The following is a 6,000-nucleotide window of genomic DNA, read 5'->3' on the forward strand; positions in this document are numbered from 1 at the left end:
TATCCTCTTTTCTTTATGTGACTTCCAATTATGGACACAAGCGCATGAGAACAAACCCATGGCAACAGAGTATTTTGTTCCACAGCTAACGCTGCTTAAGTTCATCTCCCGTTCATACCGAGGCAACCACATCGAAGCTTGGCAAAACAGCAGGTTTACAAGTGCCATATGGCTGTGCGGATCCTTTATTGACCCATCCTGTAAATAGAAGCCAGTTTTAGTTTACCCAAAGCTGCTGTGTCCACTCCGCTGAATCACTGTGGAAGTACAGCCTGTTAGCACCAGCATCACGTAAAGCCTGTGGACAAACCAAAAGAGAAGGTGGCTTTCCAAGAAATCTTGTTTGAAACATATCTCGGCACTGAAAGGAGTCAGATTTGACAGCCCATGCTGCAGCTTTATCCTCAGCAAGAGAGGATGTCCCCTGGCTGCTAGCAAGAAGATCTGACATGGTATTTTGAGATGCGAGGCAGATGACCCCAAAGGGGCATTTTCTCTCACTGCCAGCTTGATCTTCTCTGTCTGAAGGCTATCTCACAGTCTTACACTTGCTTGTGCAAAGGTTTCCTGCCCTAACAGAGATCCCCATCCTTTAAAGAAGGAAGGTAGGTGGGGTGGTGAAGGGGGATAATGGCAGCAGGGAGGTCGGAGGAAACCAGATGTGACAAGTGCTGAAGCCGAACTTTTCAGCGTTGTGGTGGCTCCTGGCCAGATGAGATCACAGCTCCTACAGAATCTTGTCTCCCTTTATTTCCTTAATATTTGACTCTCCTGCTTCCTTCAGGAGCAGGAATCACTGATCTTCTTGTGCTTGCTTTGAATACCCTCTACGTTTCAAACAGCAGTGCAAACAGTGGCGGAGGGGGGTAGCTGACAAACGCTGGTGTTTATGGCCTGCAAATGGAATCCCTCTAAGCCTGTTTGGAAAACTAACTGGGGATGAAGTCTGGATTAGAAGAGACTTTTCCAGCTCTCATCCCTGTGAATTTATGCTAAGATTATTTAAAGGAGGATGAGGGGAAGACAAGACTTGGCTTGTCTCCTTTTTGGTGCTCAGCGTTCAGTGTCGTAGGTTAGCCATGGGGTCTGGGAGTGGGCGAGCACCCGCCTCCTGATACAGAGAACCCTTTGAAGGTCTGAAGTTAAGCATCAAAATCCTTCTTAAGAGCACAGACCCGGGCTGGTGCAGGCTTTGTAGGCGTGCTTAATGCCTGGCTGACGTTAACCTTGCAGCAGCAGGCTGGCAGGCTGCATCAAAAAAAAAGGGAATCCAATTGCTTTGCATTTTGGGGTGAGTATAAAGACAGGCAGGCAGCAAACATGCAGCTTTCTGTGCCCTGGAGAGACAGAGAGAGACTAAACACTGCCCGGAAACATGTACGTGCTGCATGCAGGCTCTGCCTGTGGGAATTGAGGGAGACAATGCGACAGATAGGGAACAATGAGTGTCTGTAATGTACAGCAACAAAGCCAAAGTAACCCAGTGTGCTGCAGAACAGAGAAAGAGACTGTGAAAACAGCAACCCCATGAGGTAGAAATCCTGCCAAGCCTGCTGAGAGGACAATCAGCGGGCCCTCCTCAGCTGGAAGATGGCTCAGTGGAAAAAGGAGTAAAAGAGTGGGATGGAGGAGGAAAAAAGGCATCCCCAAGGGGCCCTTTTGCAGAAGAAAAAAAGAAAAGTCATCTTCCGTTTCATTAATCTCTTCTTGTGAGTGCATATCTCAGCCAACACAACACTTTGCCCACTATAACACAAATAAATGAGGCTGTGGAAAGAAAGGAAACCCTTTCTCAAAAACAAACTAGAATCCAGGTATTTTGCAGAAAGCCTACAGAGTGTTTCACGTTCACCAGGTGAGCAGGGGCCTGCTGTGATGTCTCCTGCCACTGCCCCTCTGCCTTTCTGCTTCAGCTCAGGGTGCTGGGTGCCTTAAAGAACAGGATATATACAACTCTGGAGCACTTGGCTGCAGGAGATGCTCTGCAGAAATCCCAGTTCTCCAAATCTCCAGTTTTACTTGGATCAGCCCTTCCAACAGCAAAAAAGGGCACAGCACAGTGCTCCTTCTGCTCATTGCATTGCGGCCTCCTGCGTGTGGGAGGCCGAGTGCATGGCCAGAGCCTGTGCACAAGAAGCCAGTGGGAGTGGAGAAGCCACAAAATTAGCTCCTGGCCAATTTGATGAGGAAAAGAAAGGGAGCCATGAACCCAAACTGGAAGCATCCAGGATAAGAGAGGAGCAGGAGCTGGGGAGCAGCTCAGGGGGCGAGCAGGCTGCCAGAGCTGGCTGTGCCCCAGCTCGGAGGTCTCCTCTGGGTGCCTGCACCCTGCAGCAACTCCCAACCTCTGGGTGCTTGTGCCCTGCAGCAGCTCTGTCACAGGGCTGGATCCTGCTGCCTGCAGCTCCGCAGCCTGAGCGAGCAGCACCCTCTGCTGCTGGCACGCTCTCCTCCGAAGCACCCTGCTTTTTTCCCTGCTTTTTTTCCAGACACCTACACACTCCAGAGGGGAAGCTCAAGAAAAGCATCCACAGAAATATCCTCCTGCAAGTCAAAACACTGCAGCATGTGGGTGGTTTGTTTGTCAGGCGCTTCGGTCCTGCTGCTGTTGGGAAAGGCGATGCCAGGCAGCATCTGCTTGCAGCAGATCATAGCGATGAGGACAGGCCCTGGCTTCGTGCTGAAAAGATTTTGACTGCTGCTGCTCCCTGGCAAGCACTCTGCCTGATATTACTTGATGAACGTGACTCGACGCGCACAACAGGGACCCTGTCAGCTCTCCGTTCCTCCAGCAGCCTTCCTCCAGCCTCTTCCAAACATCTCGTATCCCCACGGGGCTGCTGATTTACTACTGCTGCACAGCGAGAGGGAAGGGGAACTCGGGCAAGCGAGGTGACTCACCCGCAGTGAGTCAGGGCAGAGCGCTGCCCGCGGCTCCCCGCTGCCAACCGTGGCCCAGCGGCACCACACAGTCACGAGAATCCCAGTCACCTATGGTTTTTCCTTCCTTTTTGCTTTTTGTTTTTCCCAGCTCAAGCTGCTTAACATCAGCTCCATTCCGCAGGCACAATCCCAGGGGGGATGTGCATGCTCCAGGCAGGCTGAGGGCACTGGGGCTCATCCTCGTATTTTCTCCCTCTCCCCGCACCTCTGCTGCTTTTTTAAGATGCTTTTCCTTAGCATTTGACCCCACATTTCCCTCCTTCAGGGAAGGTAAGCTGTGTGGTGCCAGCTGCAGCCCCAGTCCCCCATGTCCATGTCCCCTGGCTCAGCCAGGGACACAAATCTGAGCTCCCACATCCCCTCCATCTCCCAATCCTTTTCCTTTCTGCAGGCAGCAGGGGGGAGCTCCCCCGAATCTTCAAGCACACGATACTGCGTCAGCTCATAAAATACGCCCGATGTAAGAAAAGCAATGTACAAAAAATCATCCAAACCCTGTTAAAAATAGGCTGGGATCCACCAAAGAGAACCTGCTCGACAGTTTGCCTCTGTGTGCGCAGGTCTCGTTTCAGCAGCACCGCTCAGAGCCAAACACCCTTCACACAAGCCCCAGATTGTTTTGTGGATAAGGAGATGCCTATACAAAAAGGGAGCCCTGTTTAAGGAAAAAATGAGGCGATGTCTGCTCGGAGCGCCACCAGGACATAGTTTCTGCGGGAAATTCCTCTCGGTAGAGCAATTTGTCAAACAGAGCCAGCGTGTCCCGCCGCAGGGAGCAGCGCGAGGGCACGGCCGGGCGCAGTCTGCAGCGATGCTGGCGGGAGAGCCCAGTGCTGCATTGCTACAGGACGGCGTGCCAGCCCTCTGCAGGGGAGCGGCTGGAGCGAGCTGCATCGATTCACATTACCCACAGACATCTCACGAGGCAGCTTGCCTCGGGATCGCTCTGCCTCCTGAAATGTCGTGTTTTTCACCCCCTCCACCGTCTCCCTCAGTGCCCCTTTTAAGGTCACCTGGTTGTAAGGATGGCAGTAAAACAAATCCCTGATAAGGCAGGCACAAATCCTTCCAAGGGTTGCCCTTAACAGCGGCCAAAGGAAATGTCAAGCACAGCACCAAAAATTTTTGTTTTGAAAAGCATGAAGACTCCTGCCCCTGCTCGCTGTGTCTGGGGAGGATTCAGTGATGCTGTAACTGCTCGGAGTCTCTCTCTTTAGAGACACGCATTGATCTCTGAACTAGAACAAAACTCCCTCTAAACTCGAATTAAAACATTTCTGACCTGGATAGGACAACATTGTCACAGCCCTGTGACATGACTGGCAAGCCTCCTCACCTGCACATCACCTCCAAATGCATGGGCTGTTCAGCATCACTCCCGAACAGCATCTGGGAGTGCCATACACATGCCATAGCAATGCACCCAGACATCCCTGAGAGCACTGGAGAGGATTTGGACACTGAAAACACCCCCATGGCTTGGTGCTTCAGAAATCCTGCTACGTTAGCAGCCCAGAGACTCCACTGAAAACCCACAGGAGTCTGCAGACAGCCTCGTGTTTCAACTGCAGCCGGAGGAAGGAGCCTTTGTGCATCAGCAGGAAAACATCTGATTTAAATCTTCTTGTCAGGGAAGGGGAATGAGGCCTCACCTACTGCCCCAGGGCAGGGGGACAGAATTGCTAGCTTCCCTTGCCCAGGGCACACATCGTGCCTGTGTGTTTTGTGTCGGGGTGGCGCCAGGTGAGGTTTCCTTTGCCTGGGGAGTGGGATGGATCTGGCCAAACAGGAGACGTGGCCCCGCATGTGACGCCAGCATCGTGCTGGAGTTCAGCAGCATCGTTGCAGCTGGCAGATCTTGAGTCGATTACTTAAAACTATGGCTTTACAAAGTTTATGTTATTAAGCAGCTCTGTACTATGATGATAGCATCTATGGAAATGCAACAGAGACTTACCCAAGGTGCCATCAGGGCTGCTATTCCAGCACCCGGCGCTGTGCTGAGCGATTCCACCTGGAAAGGGCTTTGGCTGCTCTGAGAAGCCCTGGTGTTCAGGTGATGCACACACCAAAAAGACTCAGGGATCAGTATGAAAGAATATTTTTGGCTCCTGGTTCTAAACTACAGAAAATTCAGCATTGTCATCTTTGTACCATTAGAGCTTCATTCACCAAAAGCAAGAGGGGAGGAACAAACCCACAGAACAACCACCAATCTTTGAAAGAAATTAAAACACACTATTGTTAAAAAATATTTTTATAAATATAATCCTCTATTCATTGCACAAAACAAAAGGAATCACAAAATTTACTCATGGAAAAATACGATTTTACAGCTCGATTTATAAAAGTGAGAAAAAGTGAATTCCAGTGTTAAGTTTTCTGTAAAACAGTAAATATCACACCATTGAATTACAGGAATGTAATGAAGAAATTATTTGCCATTAAAAAAAAATATAAACTTGTTATCAATAATCACTTATGGGAAACAGACAATAAGTAGTTACTCCATGGACTTGCTTCTGCAAAGAAAGGTTAATACTCAAGCTCTCAAGAAGGTGCACACCTCCTATTAATAGCTTTTACAAAATAAAAATAGCACTGCTTCCCTGGCCTACAGCCCAGTGGATTTCTACCATTCTTCTCCAACAGATTTGTTAATAATTTCACCCTTCTTCCCATCCGCAGTCTCTCCCTGTACCAGTCACAATTTTTATACATTACAAAATATTTATTTCTCATTTGGCAAATGCTAAGTATTAAAGAGTTTCAAAGGAATGTCTGAGGAAAAAAAATAAATATACTGTGCTAGAAAAACACAAACAACCCAGTCAGCTATGTTCACTGAGGAAAACATGGACGTTTTAACTGGGTTTTCATAAAATCCAGGACAAATTTGGGGGTGATCTATTAGAGACTTCCTAAAGGAACCCTATTTTTTGCTGTAAAGAACAGCTGCTCTCTGAGGAAAAAAGAAAAAGCTTATTTAAGAGTGCAAATAACCCCCTTTTTTTTGTTTGTTTTGTTTTAAAAAGTGTTTATTTCAAAAGGTGCTGG

Source organism: Aythya fuligula, chromosome 21 (genome assembly GCF_009819795.1).
Source record: "Aythya fuligula isolate bAytFul2 chromosome 21, bAytFul2.pri, whole genome shotgun sequence".
Lineage (NCBI taxonomy): Eukaryota > Metazoa > Chordata > Aves > Anseriformes > Anatidae > Aythya > Aythya fuligula.